This window comes from Saimiri boliviensis, chromosome 2 (genome assembly GCF_048565385.1).
Source record: "Saimiri boliviensis isolate mSaiBol1 chromosome 2, mSaiBol1.pri, whole genome shotgun sequence".
Taxonomy (NCBI): domain Eukaryota; kingdom Metazoa; phylum Chordata; class Mammalia; order Primates; family Cebidae; genus Saimiri; species Saimiri boliviensis.
This window is the reverse complement of record NC_133450.1, coordinates 184,562,442-184,586,583: the sequence shown is the minus strand read 5'-3', so window position 1 is coordinate 184,586,583 and position 24,142 is coordinate 184,562,442. Positions and strand designations below refer to the sequence as shown.

At 36.8% G+C, this 24,142-nt stretch overlaps 1 long non-coding RNA gene across 1 annotated transcript in view; it reads right to left on the bottom strand.

The window, feature by feature from the left end:
- Positions 1-375: 375 nt before the first annotated feature.
- The window catches only part of LOC141582860 (uncharacterized), a 646,044-nt gene continuing 622,277 nt past the window's right edge, over positions 376-24,142 (bottom strand). Inside the window, exon 5 of the long non-coding RNA XR_012515770.1 lies at positions 376-754. This is a non-coding gene — a long non-coding RNA (uncharacterized LOC141582860). The remainder of the gene's footprint in view (positions 755-24,142) is intronic.

Below are 24,142 nucleotides of genomic sequence, written 5' to 3'. Positions count from 1 at the left end.
GAGAAAATAAAGACATGAAGCTCCTAGAATACATAATCCTCCTAGCAGGGAAATACACTGAGAGAAAGGAACAAACAGAACTTAGGAAACAGCATCTGAAACACGTAAGTCAGAGAATCTACAGGATGATTGTGAAGAGAGATTACAGCATGTAAGCTGTGTACTAGAAAAGAGAGTAAAAATTTCAAATGACTTCAAACCAGGAAACTCTGCAATAGACTCAGAATAATGAAACTAATGGAATATTTAATATATTTCAATCTCATGAGAGAAAAGTAAATCAACTAATAAAGACATTGAAAAAAAAAATGGTCCCTTCCTCTGTACTAAGGAAAAGTAACCATAGTTACCTGATGTGAAAAGCATGTGCCAGTCATAAGCGTATGAATACTCAAAATTTATGAGACAAAATTGTAGCTATTGGGGAGGTTGAGAAGGAGAAGTGTCTTAGTTTTCTACTGCTTATAACAAAGTACCACAAATTTAGCAGCTTAAAATAATACCACTTATTATCTCACAGTTTTCGCTGGTTACGAGTCCAAGCTCAGCTTACCAAGATCTTTTGGTTGGATTCTCATGAGGCTTCATTTAAGGTGTTGGCTGGGCACATGGTCATCTGAGGAGAGACCCACTTCCAAACTCCCTCAGGTTGCTGGAAGAGTTCATTTCCTTGTGGCTGCAGAACTCATAGTGGCTTGCTTCTTCAAGGTCATTAGGAAAGAATCTTTGACCTCAGGGAGTACCCCGTTTCCTCCTGTAAATAATTTCACCTGATAAGTCAAGACTACCCACAATATTCTCTCCAAACCCATTTTTTGGGGGCCTTAATCACATTTGCGAAAATCTTTCACCTTTGTCATATTCTATGGGCTAGAAGAAAATCACAGGTGTTCTTGCACTTGGGGTGAGATTATATAATAGTGTAACTCATAGGGGGTTGCTTATTAGTCCATTTTCACACTGCTGATGAAGACATAACTGAGACTGTGCAATTAATAAAAGAAAGGTTTATTGGACTTACATTTCCACATAGCCGGGGAGGCCTCACCATCATGGCAGAAAGTGAAAGGCATTATTTCCGTGGCGGGGGCAAGAGAGAGAACGAGAGCCAAGCAAAACAAGTTTCCCCTTACGAAACCATCAGATCTCATGAGACATATTCACTACTACAAGAACAGTGCAGGAAAGACCTACTCCCATACTTCAATCACCTCTTACTGGGTTCCCGCATGGCACGTGGGAATTGTGAGAGTTATAATTCAAAATTAGATTTGGGTGGGGACACAGCCAAATCATATGAGAGTGTGTCTTCCACAAAAGGCTATGTGCTTGTGTGCCATGAAGGCAAAAAGAGAAAGGAAAGCTAAATTTTTACCTCTGTAATGATAATATTGATAATATTTAAAGCTGAAAAAACAAGCAGCAATATGAGCTTTTTATTGAGAGGTGTGGAGGCAAAAACTAAAATATATGCTAAGAGAGGGAAAGGTGGTTTTCCTTGAAAAGAAAGATATGGGAGAGCAGTGATGGCAACTGTTACTTTCCCAGGAAAGTTTGTATAACCATGTGACTCTTTTAAATTACATAATGGCATACATGTTCCTCCCTCCCTTCTCTCTCTCTCTTTCCTTCCTTCCTTCCTTTTCTCCTTCTTTCTTTCAACAGGTTCTTACTCTGTCACCCAGGGTGGAGTTCAGTGGCACAATCACAGCTCACTACAGCCTCAACATGCTGGGTTCAAGCATCCTCTTACTTCAGCCTCCTAAGTAGCTGGTACTACAGGCATGTACCACCATGCCCAGCTTTTTTTTTTTTTTGGTAGAGATTTGGGTCTCACTATGTTGTTCAGGCTAGAAATTTGATAAAAATAAAAATGTTAGAGGAATAGAGTGACAGACTTTTCCATAATTCAAGAAAGACTGAAGTTCTTAGGGAAGATATACTTCAAGTTACAAGCAGGAAAAATAAAAATAAATGTAATAAGATGGATATCATTGGAGCTGCAGAATATTTGTAAAAGCACAGAGGCTTCTTATTTGAATTAAAATAGATGTTTCAAAAAATGCTTAGCACATAAAAGTATACAATTAATAATATCAAGGATAAGAAAAAAAATAAAACCTCAAAGTTATTATACATAAAAATAGGATTATCTACCAAAAATGACAATTAGATTAAGAACAGCCCTCTCAATAAAATGAATGTCAAAAGAAAATGGAGAGGCAGATTAAACATATCTAAAAACTGTTAACCTATTCTATACTCATATAAACTGGAATTCAAGAATTAAGTTAAAATAAGAACATTTCTAGACGTGAAGACTAACAGTGTACCATTCAAATATTTTTCACTAGCAGACATATTAAACACAGAGAAAGTGTGGAATATAAAAACTGCTGTGAACATGAAAATTACTTTTTTATATATCAATTAATTATATTATCAAATGTAATTTCCAGTAGAGAAGAGAGACCCAAGATTAATAATGATCAACATTTATATAACCATGAAATATCACTTCAAACCTGTCGGCTAGAAGTAGAAAAAACAGAAAGAAAACCAAATCTGGCAGTACTGACTGTTGATGAGTTTGTGGAAAACTAGGAGTGCTCGTTCAAAGCTGAGGTGGATGAAGATATATTGTTTCTACCATGTTGTGAAGCACTTTGGCATTAATTAATAAAGCTGAAAATATGTATGCACTCCCATCAGCTGGCATAACACTAAAGAAATTTTGATTTTACATTCAGAATCTTGTACAGAAATGTTAATTGTAATATTGTTTATCATATTGCAAAAATGGAAGCAACCTCCATATCACATAGCATTAAGTTTTGAAGGTTAATGCAATAAAATATTATACAGTGCTGGAAATGAATAAATTTTGTCTACAGATGACACTAGAAAATCACAGACATAATTTTGAATAAAAAATGTGGCTTCAAAATTGTACATAAAATATGACACCTTTATGTAAAGGTATAAAAACATACAAAATAATATTTCACAGTATCTATGGAAATTGCATTTGTAGCAAATATATAAAAGATGCATGAGAATGATGAATATCAAAATCAAATGAATAGTAATTTCTAAAGAATGAGAAAAATGGAATTGGGTAGACATAGTTTCAACTTAACCTATGTAAAAAAAAATTAGAATTTACTCAAAGTTAGCTAAGGCCAAGAGATAACCAATAATTAACAAACAAATGAATTTTGGCTGCGCAGTGGCTCACGCCTGGGAGGCACTTTGGGAGGCCAAGGCAGGCAGATCATGAGGTCAAGAAATCAAGACCATACTGGCCAACTTGATGAAACCCTGTCTTTACTAAAAATAAAAAAAATTAGCTGGGCATGGTGGTGCACACCTGTAGTCCTATATATTCAGGATACAGCTATTCTCCTGAGGCAGGAGAATCACTTGAACCTAGTAGGTGGAAGCTGCAGTGAGCCAAGATTTCACCACTGCACTCCAGCCTAGGCAACAGAGCTAGACTCTGTCTCAGAAAGAAAAGGAAAGGAAAAAAAGCCTAATTTCAATGAAAAGATACACAGAAAATAAAAGCCTCCTTTAAAAGATAACCAATATTTAAAACTTAGTTTTGTTATAACAATCAAGGTGATTTGAAATTTAAAATAATGCTAGTATCATCCCTCATGAGGATAGTTTTAGTTTAACCTTTCTTCTTTCTCGCAGAACCTCATGTCAATGTTTCTGTTTAACATTGCTTTTTACCTCAGGTACTGAACTTTGTGAACTGTATTAATCCATTCTCACACTGCTATAAAGACACACCCAACACTGGGTAATTTATAAAGAAAAGAGGTTTAATTGACTCACAGTTCTGCATGGGTGGGGTGGCCTTAGAAAACTTACAATCATGGTGAAAGGGGAAGCAAAAACGTCCTTCTTCACATGATAGCAGGAAGGAGAAGAATGAACAAAAGGGGGAAAAGCCCCTTATAAAACCATCAGATCTTATAGGAGAACTCACTCATGACCATGAGAACATCATGGGGGAACTGTCTCCATGATCTAATCACCTCCCATGAGGTCCCTCCCCCAACATGTGGGGATTACAATTTGGATTACAATTCAAGATGAGATTTGGGTGGGGACACAGAGCCAGACAATATCATGGATATATCAATTAATTGGATGGAAATTCTTTTATATAAATTGATATAGTTTGGCTGTATCCCCACCCAAATCTCATCTTGAATTCTCACATACTGTGGGTGGGACCTGGTGGGAGGTAACTGAATCATGGGGGCAAGTCTTTCCCAAGCTTTTCTCATGATTGTGAATAAGTCTCATGAGATCTGATTTTTTTTTTTTTGGTTTCTTTTTTTGAAACAGAATCCCGCTCTGTCAGGCTAGTGCAATGGCACAATCTTGGCTCTCCATAACCTCTGCCTCCCAGGTTCAAGTGATTCTCCTGCCTCAGCCTCCTGAGTAGCTGGGATAATGGGTGTGCACCACCACACCCATCTAATCTTGTCTTTTTAGTAGAGATGGGGTTTCACCATGTTGTCCAGGGTGGTCTCAATCTCTTCACCTTGTGATCTGCCTGCCAAAGTGCTGGGAATACAGGCATAAGCCACTGTGCCCAGCCAAGATTTGATACCTGATTTTTTTTTTAAACAGAACTTTTTTTAAAAAATTGTGCTTTTAGTTATGGGGTACATGTGTAGATCTTGCAGGATTGTTGCATAGGTATACACATACCGTGATGGTTTGCTGTCTCCATCCCCCATCACCTACATCAGGCATTGCTCCCAATATTATCCCTCCCCAACCTCCCTACCCCCTGCTGTCTCTCCCCTATTTCTCCATCATCCAACAGATCCCAGTGTTTGACATTCTCCTCCCTGTGCCCATGTGTTCTCATTGTTCAACACCCTCCTATGAATGAGAACATGTGGAGTTTGGTTTTCTGTTTTGGTGTCAGTTTGCTGAATAATGGTTTCCAGATTCATCCACGTCCCTGCAAAGGACATGAACTCAGATCTGATGGTTTTAAAAATGACTTGCTCCTCCTTGCCTTCTGCCATGATTGTGAGGCTTCCCCAGCCACGTGGAACTGTAAAAACAGTTAAAACTTTTTCTTTCATAAATTGCCCAGTCTCCAGTAAGTCTTTATCAGCAGCGTGAAAATGGACTAATACATAAATGCTTTATCAAATAAGTTGGCAAGGCCTCCTTCTCTTCCATTGCTAGAATATGAAACACTTGTGAGGTTATTTGAACAAGGGAGAAAAAAAAACTGTCAAGATGTGGCAATGGGAAGATTGGTTCAAATGTGAGGACAAATCCCAGAGTGCTGCAAATGTACAAATGGCAGAAGAAACTTGGCACAGGTGCCCCAGGGAATTGGCTGTTGTACTGCAGTGGGAACATCCAGGTGGGTCAAAATCTCTTTCAACCCTTTCCATTTGGGTCAAGTGGCAATGAGCAGAGATGTCTGCCATTAGGCATGGGTACTGAGTGTAGGGCTTGAGAAGGCAAAAGAATACAGAGTCTTGTGTGACTAGTGTGATGTCAGGAAGAACTGGGAGCACCAGTGTCAGAAGACCAGGTAGTGGCACATGGTCTGCACACTAACATGGGACTCACTAATTCAAGAATAGAAGTCATCTCAACAACTAGCAAAGTTCAAAACTAGGAAACCACAAAACTAAATGGCTTTCTCTGAGATTTGACTACATAGCTATGTAGTGTTCAACTCTTACCTCTGAAACAAAAACATCTTCTACAGTCGGAACTTTTGGAAGCTGCAATTGACAGCTCAAGGTCATTCAGAGAGAAATTTTATTTGTGGTAGATCTACTTTACTAATCCTTAGTGAAGCTTGATGTTAAGACTTCAGATACAAGGGAGTTTTCCTTCACCATTTAATTATTTGAATTGATTGAGCAAGAACTATGTGTCAGATTCATTGAAACCCAACACAACACCTTTCATTTGTTAGATGGGGGAAATTGAGATATTCAGACAGCTAAAAAGTAGAGGTAGAAAAAGGGTACAAAACAGGCATTCTCACCCTGGAGCTGCTTCACTTAAACACTGAAAAGATGGCTCAAGGATTAACACAAATTAGTAGCTGAAAACAAAGAAAGTAGGAAAGTCCTTTGAAGTGACATAGATTTTCCCTGCTGAGAGTTAGTGAGGTGAAATAAGCAGGGAACTTAGGCAGAGTTTTAACTATTAAACAGCCATCGCAGGAACTGGGAAAAATAATTAAGGAGCTGTTAAGATTGGTTGAATGCCAATAAACATTGAGACTAAATAGAATTTATTCAGTGTTATTATCCTGACCAAATTAAAGTTAATCCATCCTGAATTTATTTTGGCTAAGAAAACTTGTATGCTTTGAACACCAAAACAAATATTTTCATGCATGCATTTCATAATAAGATTGTGATTTAGTCTGTTTTCATGAGGATACATTTTTATATTTTGTAATATATTCTTGTGTGTGTATGTGCATGTGTGCGTGTGAATTTGAAATGGTTGACAAGTTCCTTAGTTTCAGGATTTCTAAAGTAATTGGTGTACATATCCAAATAGGTCATTTGACCCTAACTAATGCCTATTTTCCTGCTGTCACATATCAGATTCATTTAGTGGTTTTTATCTACAATATTTCCTTTAGGCAGTTCAGAAATGTATAAGACGTTTTCTATTTCTCTCCTTTCAGGATTTAAGGAGTTCTATTTAGAGATCAAAGAGGTGGATTACACTGATAAGTAGGTGGACAGGAGGTAGTAAATCAATAATTAAGATGGATTTATTGGAAACAAGTATATAAGCCTCATTACTTCTAGGAACCTGTGTTTGATTACTTGATAAAGGCATACTAAATTATTTGCCTTTTTCTATAGAGGTTGGAAGTCTTATTTAAATGACAACATTTGCTGTAGTAATTAGCAAACATTTAAAATATGAATTTACTTTCAACACATAATTTAAGCACATTTTAAATATAATTATGTTTTCAAAGTGAGGAACATTTTCAAAATGAAATGTTACATGCTGAAATATTTTACTCTTCTACCCTGATATTATTTGAGGACATCTAATCTAATCTCTCTTTACATTTTAAAATAATTTTGTGCAGATGGGGAAAGCAAAGCAGAAGGGTTTTTGCTTTAGCCTAAATACCATGCTTAGGGCATCATCACTCTTACTTGCATTCTAAATTGAAATTACTTGAGTTTATTTGAGCAACATTTATACAACAGCATCTGAAGATAAACAAATGCCATGATCATCTTCCCAAAGAGGAGGCAAATTGGTTTGCTAAAGAGAGACAGAACAACGTGCCAGGAACTGTAACTCGTTTCTGATTTTTCTGCTGATAGAGTGTAAGTCCCCAGAGCACAGGATAATGTTTGAAGTGAGGGAACACATTTTTCCATTAATTCTTTATATCACCACCCACATCAGATACACTCTCCAGTTTACTATTAGTTGTACACATGGAATTTAAATAGCTAAGAGACTGTTTTCCTTCCAGGGGATATTGCAAATCTCGTGACTACTAATTGAAATTGTATGGTGAGGTCAGCCTGCCTTCTCCCGCTACTTTGCACTTAAGTATTTGATTATTATCCATCAATAGGTTGCAGTGTTACATATGCTGCCTTACCTAGCAATCACAAAGAGCAAGATCCAGGTAAGGATGCATGGTTTTTTTTTTGTTTCAGTGCAGGTTGAAAATGAAGCAACTTGTAGCATTCATAACAATATCAAGTATTTTAACATAAAAAATACTTAGGAAAGAGGATAGATTCTATCCTTTTATGGTGCCATTTGTTGATTAAACAAGTATTTATTGGGTCTATCTTGTGCTAGCACTAATCTAGGCACTGGGAACGAAACAGGGGAACAAAGAGAAAGGCAAGCCTCATCCTCATGGAGCGTATGCTAAACAAAATATCAAATAAAGCACATGTTTAAGTTATATAATATACAATATAAATTCAATGGAAGGAAGGACTAGAATGGAATGCAGAATTTTTCTCTGGAGAAAAAGGAGTCAGGGCATGATGTGAAGGCAGGTGTTTCATTAGAAAGGGTGGGAAAGGCCTTGACGAGAGGGTGATGAGTTAGTGAAGCCTGGAGCCAATTGCAGAAACTTGGAGGAGATTGCAAGCAGAAGGAAGGAAAACTATAAAGGTCCTGATGCAGGAGTGTGGCTGGTGGAACTCAAGGAAAGTGCCTAATAAAAGGGAGAATAGAAGATGGGGCTACGAGAGAGGTGGGAACATAGATGCAGGGCCTTGTAGGCCACGTTCGGACTCAGACTCTTCTGTGACAGAGACAGAAAATCATGGGGAGCTTTTAGCCAGCCACCTGACACAGTCTGTCTTAACAAAATGACTGTGTGTTAAATACAGATTTTAACACAATAGCAAGGCAGAAGCAAGGGAGGACTGCAGAGGAGGTCACTCACTCTCCCTCTTCTCCCTGCTCTGCGCCTCAGAAGGCCGACCCGTATGAAATATATTAACTACTAATTGGCTTCTTTAAACTCCTGCTTGCAGTTGTGTTCAACTAATGCAAGGTGCTCACGGGGGAGACTGGGAAGAGTGACATTTATGTCCTTATTACCGTTTCCCTCTGTCCCTCCAGGCTCCTGAGGATCGTCCCTGTCCATCAGCTAGGGCCACAGTCCCTGCCAGCAGCCCTCTCACGACTCCTTGGGTCCAAGGGGCAATGCCTCCTTGCTAGTTCCAGCAATGGGACCACACTGTCCCTTACTGATTTTCTAATATATGCTTATGACATTGTAAATAGTCTCTTTATTGAATTCTTCTTAATTAGTCATATATGCCATCTATTTCCTGCCTGGAATTACCTCATGCATCAGATAGAAGACTATGCAATATTCTAGGAAAGGTAGTGGCGACTTGTTCCAGTGGCATAGCAGTGGAGGTGGTGAGAAGTGATTGAATTACCGACCTGTTTTGAAGTCAGAACTTATTGTATTTATTAATGAATGAAATGTGAAATGATGTGTAAAAACAGATGTGATGCCTACATTTTTGACCTGAGAATTCTGAATAATGGAGTTGCCATTTGGATACAGTCTTTTGAAATTCAGAGAAACTGAGCTAGATATATAAAATTGGAAGTTATCTGTAGTGATGGTATTTAAGTCTTGATATGCAATATGATCACTAAGTAATTTAGTGTAGATAAAAAAGAGAAGAGATACAAAGACTGAGCCTTAGAGTAGCCAAATTTTCAGAGATTAAGTCAATGAAGAGAAACTTGCAAAGGAGAGTGAGAAGAAATTGCCCAAGAGGTAAAAGGAATTCCAGAAAATTGCGATATTCTGGAAACTGTGTTAAGAAACTATAGGGTAAGAATGAATAGACTGCTCTTCAAGGTTCTGAGAAATTAATGCTGGCTTTCGGTGTAAATTATTAAGATTTAGAAAATATATAAGTATATACACACATATTTTTAGGTAAATTAAAAACCTTAAAGAGGTATATTAAAATAACACTTCTCAAATGATAATGGCATTTTAATTACATGTATTTCAGCTGTTCTCAGTCACCTGAAACTCAACTGTGACCATCTCAGAAGACAATTTATAATTAAAAATTGGGCACACTTGCATCTTCGTAGCTTAACGTCTTGTATATTGTCTATCAACACCATAGACTCCCACAGAATTCAAGTGTCAGGAAGGAAAGGTAAAACTTATCCCAAGAAGTCCAAGTTTCCACATCAAGGAAAAAACAGTTAAAGGAAACCAACTAGCGATTCTAAAACGGGATTGTTCCCTTGACCCCCTTCATGGGTGGAAACTGGAGGGTCTCCTTTCACTCAGCCCTCAGCTGGCCACTCCTTGTAAGAGGGAGAGAGTGTGAGGAAGCAAGTGTGGAAACCAGAGGGAACGAACGCCGGAACTGGCTAGTTGCTCCTCTCTGGTGGGAGCGGGCTCTGTGCGGGCCCTGCAGCAGCCTCCAAGCCCCTGCCCTGTCGGCACCCGGGTTCTTGTCCTGTGTCCAGGAAGGATCAAGTCATACAGAGTGGTGTATGTGGAGGATTTTATTGGGTGATGGCTCTCCGTGGGATGGGGGCACCTCCTGCGTAAAACCGAAATGGTCAGAAGGATCGTGAGGCCTCACTTTCGTGGTCTGTATTAGTAATAAAAATACAGATTAAGTGAACTTTTGCCCTGATGCTCCACGGGAGGTTTCTGACCTCCCTGAGCTCATCTTAGGAGACTTGCGTTATCACAGTTGGAAAAGGGATGGTGTAGGAAGAAAGTGATCTTTCCCTGAAGCCGAACTGTCTAAAGTTAGTCACGTCTCCCCACAGTCTCTGACCTTAGTTGCTGCTTCTCTGCTCTTCCACTCAGACGCTTGTATCCCTAACACTCAGCAACTTGCATCCCCGACCGCTTGCATCAGCTGCTTGTGTTGCTCTGCTAGCTGAAGCCTTTTTCTGGGCACAGGATAGGGGTATGGCAGGCCAAAAAGCCCACATTTAGGTGGAAAAACGAGGCCACCTGTTTTCACTTAAAACGAGACCGGCTCAGTCATTCTGTATCAATTCCTTAGGAAAAATTCAGAAATATAATGATTTAAAGGCAGGGGTGCTGAGGGGCATTATCAGTCCATCCTAAACTATTAAAAAAAAGGGAGAAACCAAAAAAGGCACCTTGGAACCCACATGAATTTGGAAAGCATAGTTCTAGCGATTGCAATTAATTTAGAGAAGATATTTAGGGATAGATAGCAACTGTAGATTATTTTTCACAGCTTTAAAATTCTTACCTTGCCATGTCATTAAAAGTATTTAAAAATAACTAGTAATTTACTTGAGTAAAAATTTTCAATAAACTTATTTTCTTGAGTTTTAATTAAGTTTTTCAGCCCAGTGGAAATCTCACTTTTTCTGAAGATATTAATTGTTACACAAACACTTGTTTGTGCTACATTTCAGGAATTAAATTATTTTGCAAAATGAGCTATTGCTGTGTAATTGGTTGACTTCAAAACAAAATTCAGTGCTACATTAGTGAAGTGTCTTCCTATGGGACTTGAATTAGAAAGCTAACATGGATGATGTAATTTATAGAATGAAATTTGTTTTCTCTCTACTAGTTTTAATTATCTGCAAACAAGGGTCAAGGTAACTAATAAAAAATTGTTATTTAAAAATTGATTCATGGCCAGGCATGGTGGCTCACGCCTGTAATCCCAGCACTTAGGGAGGCTGAAGCAGGACTGCTTGAGTCCAGGAGTTTGAGACCAGCTTGGGCAACATGGAGAAATCCTATCTCTAGTAAAAATACAAAAATTAGCTGGGCGGGGTGGTGCATGCTTATAATCCCAGATACTTGGCAGGCTGAGACTGGAGGATGGCTTGAATCTGGGAGGTGGGTGCTGCAGTGAGCTGAGATCCTTCGACTGCACTCCAGCCCAGGTGACAGAGTGAAACTACCTCAAAAAAAAAAAAAAAAAAAAGTTTCTTAAGGGGAAGTTTGCTTTAAGAAGATAAACAGAGTTAGGTAATATTAAAACTGTTGAGTAAAGATTTAAGGCTTAATGAAATTGCACATTATCCTGTATATTTTTTGTATGGTAAATAACCAGTTTCTGTTCAGTAGAGTAGAAAAGAACATCAAAGATAAGACAACAGCCAGTTTGGTTTATAATCTAGCAAATGAACTCTACTATTATTTTATTAAAATAAAAATGAAGTCTTAATATCTCAAGATGTACTTTGAACCGCTCTTAATATTTTATTGTTTTCTCATTAATGAGTTAAACTCTTTAAATGTGTGAGTAGCTGGGATTACAGGCATGCACCACCATGCCCAGCTAATTTGTTGTATTTTTAGTAGGGATGGGGTTTCACCATGTTGGCCAGGCTGCTCTCAAACTCCTGATCTCAGGTGATCCACCCACCTTGGCCTCCCAAAGTGTTGGGATTACAGGCGTGAGCCACCACACTTGGCCTGAAATTACATTTTAGTAGCAGTAAACATTAAAACTAGTTAATGATAAAATGATGGAATCAGAATACTGTACTGCTTCGCAATTCCTAATGAATTAAAGTATATAGGCAATAATCATCAATTGCTGCTATACAAGCTATGAGGCATTTTGCCAAAAATATTGAACCTGGAATCTGAAAACATGGGTCAATAAATAAACTAGGTTTCAGGATAATTTGAAGCATACCACTACTACTATTAATATAAAAGATAGTCTTCCAGGTTCATCCATGTCCCTATAAAGGACGTGAACTCATCGTTTTTGATGGCTGCATAATATTCCATGGTGTATATGTACCACATTTTCCCTATCCAGTCTATCATCGTTGGGCATTTGGGTTGGTTCCAGGTTCAGCAAACTGACACAAGAGCAGAAAATCAAACACCGTATATTCTCGCTCATAGGCGGGTGTTGAACAATGAGAACACATGGACACAGGGAGGGGAGCACTACACACTGGGGTCTGTTGGGGGGAAATGGGGGAGGGGCGGGGGGTGGGGAGGTGGGAAGAGATAGCATGGGGAGAAATGACAGATACAGGTGAGGGGACGGAAGGCAGCAAAGCACACTGCCATGTGTGTACCTATGCAACAATCTTGCATGTTCATCACATGTACCCCAAAACCTAAAATGCAATAAAAAAAAAAAAAAAAAAAAAAAAAAGATAGTCTTTTTAAATTTCAACCTTTCTCTGTCCTTTGCTGTCCAAGCTGACAATGTTCTGCAGGCTAACATTCTCCAGAGCTTTGTGGTTATCTTAGGTATGTTTTGGGATTTACTTCAACAGTTCAGATCTCCTCTTCCCTGATCTTTCCTGGAAAATCCCATCTCTATTCCTGATGTCTGCTTAGATGGTTGAGTGGATTTATGAATCCCATACTTAATCTTCTCAAGGAGACTTGAGTGTGACTGAATATTTTGACATGGTGACTTCTCTGAGGTATTAGTGAGAGGATTTACAGTCAAACCCTCACTTTTTTCTCTAAAGCAGGTTTCTTTAGAGAGCAAATCTCTGAATTTTAGCATCTTTTGAAATCTGATTAGACAAAGAATTTCCTAAAGTGTTAAGTACTGGTTCTTGTTTAACAATTGTTCCTCAATTATCTCTTTCCTTTCACATGTTAAGATGAACATCAAGAACCTATTCACATCTTCAACATTTTGCTTGGAAATCTACTCAACTAAATATCCACGTTGATTACTTACAATTTCTGTTTTCCACCTAACTGCAGGACACAATTCTACTAAGACACTATGTGAAAAGGATTTTCTCACTCAGACATTTAAAGAGAGTCTGCAGATTAATGAAAGAACAAGAAAAATAAATACTGAGGGATGCACAGTTAAACAAACTGCCAACCTCCCCCAACTCCCAAAATGTTTAATTTTCTACAAAAATTCAGGAAAACACTGTGTTCTATCTATACACTGTATTCTGTTTATACATAGAAAACAAAGAAAATGTAATAAAGAGAATGATGAAAGAGCTGAGGATTTCCAATCTAGGTGCTCATTTCCTCTGAGTCTTAACCTGCAGTTCCTTCAGTGTCTACATTTCCACCAGCAGTCTGCTGATGGCTTAGTATTCTCTGAAGTGGTGTGTGTCTTTACCAACCATGTTCCTCACTTCCTTGTGAATCCTTAATAGCAGGATGCTTATCATCCATATTTCTGCTAAGGGTCTGTTAAGGTACTCCAGGCTTTTTCTATGGTGCTCTTCAAAATTCTTCCAGTCTCTGGCCACTACCCAATTCTAAAGCCATGTTCACATATTTACATATTTGTTACAGTAGCATCCTACTATTGGTACCAAACTTTGTATTAATTTTCTTTTGATGTTGTATCAAATTACCGCACACTTCATGATTTAAAATAATGTGGATTTATTGTCTTAATAATTGTATGTTAACAACCCAACGCAGGTATCATTGGGCTAAAATCAAGATGTCAGCAGGGCTGTGCTGCTTTCTGGAGGCTTTAGGTGATAATTCTTTCCCCAGTTTCTGTTTTTGTGTGTTTTGTCAAAGATTAGTTGGTTGTAAGTGTTTGGCATTATTTCTGGGTTCTCTGCTCTGTTTTTTAGGTCTATGTGCCTATTTCTATACCAGTGCTATGTTATTTTGGTTACTAATAGCCTTGTAATAGAATTTGAATGTAATTCTGGACTAATGTGATACCACCAGATTTGTTCTTTTGCTAGGATTGCTTTGGCTACTCAGGCTCTTTTTTGGTTCCATGTGAATTTTAAGATTTTTTTTTTTGAATTCTATGAAAAATGACATTGGTATTTTGATAGGAATTGCATTATCTGTAGATTGCTTTGGGGAGGTATAGTGATCTTCATGATATTGATTTTTCCAAGTCACAAGCCTGAGATGTATTTCCATTTGTTTGTGTCATCTATGATTTCTTTTAGCAGTGTTCTGCAGTTTTCCTGGTAAAGATATTTTCCTTCTTTGGTTAAGTATATTCCCAGATATTTTATTTTATTCTTTTGTAGCTATTGTAAAATGATTGAATTATTAATTTTGATTCTCAGCTTGATCATTGTTGATGTATTGCATTGCTACTGATTTGCGTAGATTTTACAATGAGAGTTTATTGAATTCATTTATCAAATCTAGAAGTCTCTTGGAGGAGTCTTTAGAGTTTTCTAGGTATAAGATCATATCATTGGCAAACAAAGGTAGTTGACCACCTCTTTTCCAATTTGGATGCCCTTTCTTTCTCTTGCCTGATTGGTCTGGCTAGGACTTCCAGTACTATGTTGAATAGAAGTGGTGAAGGTGGGCATCCTTTTCTTGTTCCTTAAGGGGAATGTTTTCAACTTTTCCCCATTCAGTGTAATGTTGGCTATGGGTTTGTCATATATGGTTGTTATTATTTTGAGGTATGTTTCTTCTGTGCCTAGTTTGTTAAGGATTTTTATCGTAAAGGATGCTAAATTTTGTCAGATGCTTTTTCTGCATTTATTGAGATGGTCATTTGCTTTTGTTTTTAATGCTGTTTATATGATGAATCACATTTATTGATTTGCATGTGTTGAACCATTCCTGGGATAAAACCCAATTAATCACGGTAAATTTTTTGATGTGCTGTTGGATTCCTTTTGCTAGTATTTTGAAGACTTTTGCATTTATATTCATGAGGTATATTGGTCTGCAGCGTTTTTTTTAAATGTTATGTTCTTTTCTTGTATCAGGGTGATACAGGCTTTGCAGAGTTAGGGTAGGTTTCCTCCTTCTCAATAATCTGGAATAATTTCAGTAGGATTGTTACCAAATTATTACTGATTAAATCTCACTACTTGTTACTGATCAGTTCAGGATTTCTATTTCTTTTTTTGTGTGTGGGAGGTTTCTATTTCTTTTTGATTCAAACTCGGGGAGGGGGGTGTTTTATGTTTTTAGGAATGTATTGAGTTCCTCTAGATTTTCTAGTTTGTTTGCATAGAGATGTTCATACTGGTCTCAAATGATATTTTGTATTTCTGTAGTGTCAGTTGTAATGTCCTCATGTTCATTTTTATTGAGCTTATTTGAATATTTTGTCTTTTCTTGGTTAATCTAGCTAGTGGTCTATGAACTTTGTTTGTCTTTTCACAAAACCAGTTTTTAGTTTCACTGATATTTTGTTCTATATTTTTGGTTTCAATTTCATTTACTTCTACTCTTATCTTTGTTACTTCTTTTCTTATGCTAGCTTTGGGTCATCAGAATAAACAGGCATCCACAGAATGGGAAAATAATTGCTAACTAAGTATCTGACAAAAGACTAATGTCCAGAATCTACAAGGAACTCAAACAAATAAGCAAGAATAAAGACCAAATAATCCACCTGGGAGAGGTGGCTCATGCCTGTAATCCCAGCACTTTGGGAGGCCGAGGCGGGCGGACCATTTGAGGTATGGAGTTCAAGACCAGCCTGACCAACATTGTGAAACCCTGACTCTACTAAAAATATAAAAAATAGCCAGGTGTGGTGGCACATGCCTGTAATCTCAGCTACTTGAGAGGCGAAGGCAGGAGAATCGCTTGAACTCAGGAGGTGAAGGTTGCAGTGAGGTGACATCGTGCCACTGCACTCCAGCCTGGGTGACAGAGTGAGTCTCCATCAAAAAAACAACCAAAAAGCACTAAATAATCTCATTAAAAAGTTGGCACAAATGATATGAATAGACATTTCTCAAAAGAAGAAATACAAATGGCCAAAAAAATATGAAAAGATGCTCAACATCACTAATCATCAGGGAAATGTAAATTAAAACCACAAGATACCACCTTACCCCAGCCTGAATGGCCATTATTAAAAAAAAATAAAAAAAAATAGATGAGTGTATGGACATGGTGAAAAGGGAGTATGTATACACTAGCAGTGGGAATGTAAATTAGTACAACCTCTATGGAAAATAGAATGGAGATTTCTCAAAGACCTCTAAGTAGATCTACCATTTGTTCCAGCAATCTCACTACTGGATAGATACCCAAAGGAAAAGAAGTCATTATATCAAAAAGACACCTGCAAGCATATGTTTATCACAGCACAAATCACAATGGCAAAGATATGAAATCAATCTAAGTGCCCATCAATTTATGACTGGATAAAGAAAATGTGGTATGTATATATGTAGATATATGCCATGCAACAATATTTAGTTATAAAAAATGAAATGAAGTCTTCTGCAGCAACTTGAATGGAACTGGAGGCCATTATCCTAAGTGAAGTAACTCAGGAATGGAAAGCCATATACTACATGTTCTCACTTATAAGTGGGAGCTAAACTATGGATACAAAGGCATACAAAATATTATAATGGACATTGGAGACTCAGAGGGGAGAGGAAGGTGAAGGATAAAAATCTACCTATTGGGTACAATGTACACTACTTGGGTGACAGGTACGTGAAAATCCCAGACTTCACCACTACAAAATTCATCCATGTAACCAAAAACCACTGTACTCACAAAGCTATTGAAATGAAAAAAATATAAAAGTCATTGCCTCTGTTAATGTAGAATTAGGAGTGGAGAAGAATGACTGAGGGGATGGGAGTAATGGTCAATTTTCATTATGAAGCCTTTATATTAGTATGTGACTTTTTTACTTAGGGATAAATTGAGAAAAGAATGATAAAGCCGAAAGAGAAGGATCTATCTCCCTCACTTGTATTAGCAGTCAAAATATGGATACTTGTATATTGTGGTGCCTATAGCTTCAAAAACTCTGGAGTAAGAACTAAAGGATAAACGTAATTAGTAGATGAAAAGTGCTCTTCAACACTTAAGTTTATATGCTAAAAACAAGCTTAGATATGAATGCTTTCATGTTGCATATAAAATGACTATTCTGAGGCCGGGTGCGGTGGCTCAAGCCTGTAATCCCAGCACTTTGGGAGGCCAAGGCGGGTGGATCACGAGGTCAAGAGATCAAGACCATCCTGGTCAACATGGTGAAACCCCGTCTCTACTAAAAATACAAAAAATTAGCTGGGCATGGTGGCGCGTGCCTGTAATCCCAGCTACTCAGGAGGCGGAGGCAGGAGAATTGCCTGAACCCAGGAGGCGGAGGTTGCGGTGAGCTGAGATCGCGCTACTGCACTCCAGCCTGGGTAACAAGAGCGAAACTCCATCTCAAAAAAGATAAAATAAAATAAAATAAAATAAAATAAAATAAAATAAAATGAATATTCTGGTGACGGAAATGTATCTTGGTAATTAAAACCTCCATGTGAGCAACATTTGAACCTTACCTGGATTAGCAAAGGAAACATACGGCAGTATGCTTATGGTGACCTTGTTTGAGTAATGAGCACAGTCAAGACTGAGCAGAATTTGTAGGAGAAGACCTACAGGGATTGTCAAAACACAACCCATTAGTTGTGCATAGTTAGACTAACGGCTTGAAATTTCCACAGACTTTGTTTAAATTTCATGCATGAAGGCTGTGTGATGTAAGCATAGAGTCAATATTTAAGTTCACAAATTTAAATCCATGTAACCAAAACCACTTGTACTCTCAAAGCTATTAAAATAAAAAAATAAAAAAGTCATTGTCTCTGCTATGTAGAATTAGGAATGGAGAAGGATGCGGGAGGGGAGGGGAATAATAGTTAATTTTCATTACGAAGCCTTTACATGCCCATTGATGGCAAAACAGACACAATAATTAATGTGTTAGGAGAAATGGGGAAAATTGTAATGGAAAGCCCTCATAGTAACAGAACTTAAGAGCTCCCAAACTTTTAATTTTCTAATTTTGAGATTTTCAGGGACCATTTGTATTTACCAGTCAGAACAGAGAACAGAATGTAGAAAACTATGAACTACTGCTGTTTAAATTTATAAAGAGATATATTTGGGAATTGCACACTGATAACCAAACATTAAAATCAGACCAAGGCTCATTTGCCACAAATTGACATTATGATTTTGTGTGGTTTTGCTTTGGAAGTAAGATGGTGATATCTCAAAAAATGCTTCAGTTTTGAAGAAAAAATAATTTTCCTTCCTGCCAAAATACCCACCCTGCCACTCCAGCTCGGACCCCTGCTCCTTTTAAAATAGCCAGTCAGGATTAGTCTAGCTTGTGGGTCTAACCCTAGCCAATAGGGGATGATACAACAGCAGGCAACCCTCCACCAGGCATAAGTACCCCTTCCCTGCTTGTCCAAGCATTTGGCGGCCATCATTGCTCCAGCAGTGCGCCCCACACCCATCTGTAGAAGTAAACTGCCTTGCTGAGAGGACTATATATATATACAGAAAAAAGTTAATATATATAAAGTTCACATTTTTGTTCTGGAATATATTCTGGGTGTCACTTTGGGTCTAAAAAATGAGTTTGATTAGAAGCCATGTTTGTCCTAGAGTGGATTGTATCATCATAACTGAATTTGGCTTAGGGACTTTAGTGAATTGGCTACATTATATTCAGATTCATTGAGTTTATCATTTCTACCAACTGACTGGAAGAGTGCAGTCAAGAGACTCCTGTAATTATAACCTGCTTTTAAACAATTATTTAGCACAGAATAAAGGGCTATGGAATTTTTTTATTACTATGTATTTATAAGGTAAGATGCATTTGAAACAAGATTAAATGTGAACAAAGCAAACTGTTGTTAAGTGAATGCATATATATTATCTAGAATAAAGGAAGGCATTATGTAATTGGGAATCATCATCAAAAAATCAAGTATGGTAGATTATAAAACTTGATAAAAAGACAACATTATTAAATGATAAGGGCAAATGTTATAATAGTGAAATAACAACTGAATTCTAGAAGTCGACAGGATAGCATGTGTGGGAGAAATAATAAGAAAAGATCATTTAAAAATTGGGCTCAAAGAACCTTAAAATGATCTGGTTGACTATGATAGGGTTAGAGAAAATTTCTAAACATGTGAGAGGGTAGAAATATTCATTTAAATTAAATTTGTATATTTATTTCATCAAAACATCTAACTATGATTTACTTCATAAACTATGAGGAAGACACGGATATTCAAAATATTTCCAATATAATTTGAAAAATGAGTTGATTCATGTCCTACATACTTCAGAAACACAGTTTTGTTCCTAATTCTACTATTACTTCATATATTGATCTGTAAAAATTGAAACATATTTACTTCTTATTTTCTTTTCTGTAATATTACAATCTATACTACAAAATTAGTTTTTCAGCTGCATCTGAAATGTGGCCATTTTATCAAAGTACACAGTATACCATGGAAAGTGGCTTTCATGGTGTCAGAGCACAGTCTAATATGCAAGGCTTCTTTATGAGCTAATTTTTAATAGACATTGTTTTCTGCAGTTAAAACAAGGCACATGAAATTTTGAAACAAGAAGAATGAGTTACAATTTTTAAAATGCAGTCTTCTCTTACCATCAGTGTATATTACCAGGCATTGGATATACTTAGATTAGACAATTCATTTTGTAAATGCAAGTCTCTCTGTGAGAAAACTGCCAAGACTTTTTCTACTTTTTATATAGAAAAATGAAAACATATACAAAGCAAACAAAATAGTGTACCCACCACCCAGCTTTATCAATTATCTAGTGATTTTGTTATTCTTGTGTTGTCTATATCCCCATTTCCATCAGATTTAAAAAATAGTTTTTAAAGTAAAATTTCAATGAAATGCACAAACGTAAACCATACCCTATCAAGATATACTGTATGTTGGTCATCTTATAAAGCCCCCTTGATCCTTCCCAGTCAATCTCCATTCCCCGCAACTGAAGTAACCACTTATTTTTTTCCACCTACAGTTAATTTTGCCTGTTCTAGATGTTAAATGTAATTATGCAGTATTCACTTACTTTCAATGGCTTATTTCACTCAGTGTAATGTCTCTGAGATTCAATCTCACTGTTCTGTGCATCACATTTTCCCCTTTTTATTGGTATGTAGTATTCTAAAGCAGGAATAGACCACTACTATATTTGTTTATTCCTTCTTGTCCTGATGAATGGTTATTTCCATTTTGGGGTATTATAAATAAATCCAATAAACATCCACATATAACTCTTTTTGTGGACATATGTTTTCACTTATATGTCTAGAAATGGAATGGATGAGTTAATAGGTAAGAATATGTTCAATGTGATAAGAAATTATCAGACCTTTCTCCAAAGAGATTGTACCATGTTATGTTTCCACCAGAAATGTATGAATGTTCTTCTGGCTACACGTTAGTATCCTTGCTAATATTTGGTACTGTCAATTTATTACATTTTAGTCATTCTAGTGTATGTGTAGTAGCATCTCATTATGGTTTAAATTTGCATTTCCCTCAAGACTAATGTTATTAGGCACTTTTTTGTTACTAATTGTTTATTTAGCTAGCGTCATGTATAAAGTGCCTGTATAGTGTTTTGCCCACTTAAAAAATGAGAATATTAGTGTTACTTATTTGGAGGAGTTATTTAGACCTTCAAGGAAGAAGTATTTTTCCCAGATGTATTGATCCCAAACATTTTCTCCCAATCTGTGTCTTATCTTTCATTTATAAATAGTGTGTTTTAATGAATAGAAACTTCAAATTTGTATAAAAGTAGCTATCTTTTTAACCTGTTTTATATTTTTTACTTTCTTTCTCCTCAGAAATCTTAGGACATGATCATATTTTCCTGTGATTTATTCTAAAGGTTTTATAGTTTAAGCTCTTGTGTTCAGGTTTATGATCCATCTTGAAATAACTTTTATGTATGGCATGAGGCTGAGGTAAAATTTTATCTTTTCAAAATGGATATTCAGTTGTTTTCCACCATTTACATAATAACTTTGCTTTTCCCATTCAATTGCTCTGGTGCCTATTGTTGAAAAGCAATTGTTCATATATTTTTGTGTCTATTTTTGTACTCTTCATTATGCTTCATTAATCTATTTATCTATGATTATGTCAATACAACACTATACTGATTACCGTAATTTTATCATAAGTATTGAAGTTCGGTAACATAAGCCTTCCAAATTGATTATAATTTTGAAGGTTGTAGTAGTGGCTAAGCAGAGTTTCACATATATCTGACTTCCTTTTTGTATTTACATTCTACATCTGTTTTTGAAAAAATATAAATTAAGTATTCGCTTTAGAAAATTTGAATCATACAGATAAATTGAAGGAAATTATAAAAATTATTATTATATTTTTTTTATCCCTCCCGACCTCTCCACCATCCTCTGCTGTCCCTCTCTTGGCCCACCACAACAGACCCCAGTGTGTGATGCTCCCCTCCCTGTGTCCATGTGTTCTCGTTGTTCAACACCCGCTTATGAGTGAGAACGTGATGTTTGATGTTCTGTTGTTGTGTAAGTTTCCAGGTTCATCCATGTCCCTATAAAGGACACAAACTCATCGTATTTTTATGGCTTCATAGTATTCCATGGTGTACATGTGCCACAGTTTCCTTGTCCAGTCTGTTGTCTATGGGCATTTGCACTGGTTCCAGGTCTTTGCTATCATAAACAGTGCCACTATGAACATACGTGTGCATGTGTCTTTATAATAGAATGATTTATAATCCTTTGAGTACATACCCAGTAATGGGATTGCTGGGTCAAATGGAATTTCTATTTCTAGATCCTTGAGGAAGTACCACACTGTCTTCCACAATGGTTGAACTAGTTTACACTCCCACCAACAGTGTAAAAGTGTTCCTATTTCTCGATATCCTCTCCAGCATCTGTTGTCTCCAGATTTTTTAATGATTGCCATTCTAACTGGCATGAGGTGGTATCTCAATGTGGTTTTGATTTGCATTTCTCTAATGACCAGTGATGATGGGCATTTTTTCATGTTTGTTGGCCTCATATATGTCTTCTTTTGAAGGAAATTGTAAAAATTATTTCTAAACCACAGTTAGTTTGGACATATCTAGGACATGTGCAAATATTATAAATAAAGTCAGGTCTATACCTAGGGTTGGCTAGTGAATAATATCGTCAGCTACTCTGATATTTTAACTGCAGGGTTTTAATTCAACATTGGATATGTACACATTTTTGCTCATGCACAGATGCAATCAACAACGGGTAACATTGCTTTGTATTAAAAAAAAGCTTTGATGTCAAACTGGGTTAAAACTGTGTCCACTTTGTGAGTTAGAACAGAGGAAAATGTTAGTGGGATTTATAATTCCATGAATGTTATACAACTGACCTAATTTAAAATTTTGCATTCTACTTAACTGAAAAAATCAGAATCCACTAAAGTTTACATGTAATGGTTAAATATTTGTAAAATAAATATTGCCTCTGTAAATGAAAGTTTGGAGAAAGATGGGGGAAATACATTTTAAGTTGTTAGCATGAAGAGGTGGTGGCCTGCATGACATAGAGAGAGAATAGTCATAGAATGTGAAAAAACATTGCTCTACCTAAGACATTCATATTTTTAGGTTTCAGGCAAGTCCAGAGTCAGCTGCAGTCTCGTCCTTCTCCTCCTGGCACTGACCTGTTTTGAGTTGTTACTATCCTCCTCACCTCCCCCTTCTGTTTAGCACACTGACCCTGCTAATGGGCTGCTCTAGTGCCAGCAAACTTTTTATTGCCCAAAGCCTTGCCATCTGCCTTTTGCTCCTAATTTCTATGTCACTGAGTTTCTAAATTTCAGGGCAATTCTTCCCAATTCCCTGTCTGCATGTGTTTCCTTCCCAAGGGCTAAACTGTGTATTCATAGTACATTCAATTTTCAGCAAAGATTTTTTTATTTTCACTTCTTTTTGGATTTTTTTTATTTTGCTTGTTACTGTAGAAAATTGGGGGTTGAGTACGTGAAAACATGGATTCAAATCATCAGTGCAAATCAATAATCCACATTTTATATTGTTTAAGAAAGAATTTTTACATAGAATTTAAGAAATAATCATGATGAATTCCAAACTGTTATGTGTGCTCATACTTGGATCAGAGAGAAGTTACTGTACTTTAAAACTTTCTTTCCTATAGTTGAGTCCACTCATCTTTAATATAAGCAATAATGTTTAAAAGAATCATGTTGTTGAACATACATTTCCGATTTAATATCCTAATAAAACTTGCTGTGTAGAAAAAAAATCATTGTGGCCTCTGTAATGACTGCCAGAAATTAAGTAATAGTCGACAATTAGCTGGAATCCTCGAAGCCTTGAAAATTCATTGCACCTAGGAATTAGAACTCTATCTTTTCATTTCTCTTTTATGTAGAAACAAAGTCAAATTATAAGAAATATTATTCATTTGCTCATGAGCCAAAGGAACAATTTGAGCTCATCACTGCCTTTAGGAAAACTGTCACAATTGTTATTAATTATAAATGATAAAGTTAAGCTGACTTATTTCTTTAGATGTACATTTTGATTTTGAAATTCTGTTATTAAGAAGAATGACTAGGATGATCAAGGAAATCCATTCGATTTGTGGATGAGTTCAGAAAAAACTCTGGAGATTTGGCCAAGGAGCCTGTAAGGGCATACTGTTTCTGTGTAGTGTCTGCCCAGCCCCTTCACTGGTCTGCAGCATCTCCATGCCAGAGTTCTTCACAGGGGACTGAGGAGTCCTGCAAGTCACATAAGGAAAGTGTAGCAGGGAGGAGAGGAGAACAATTCTTTTAAGTGCTG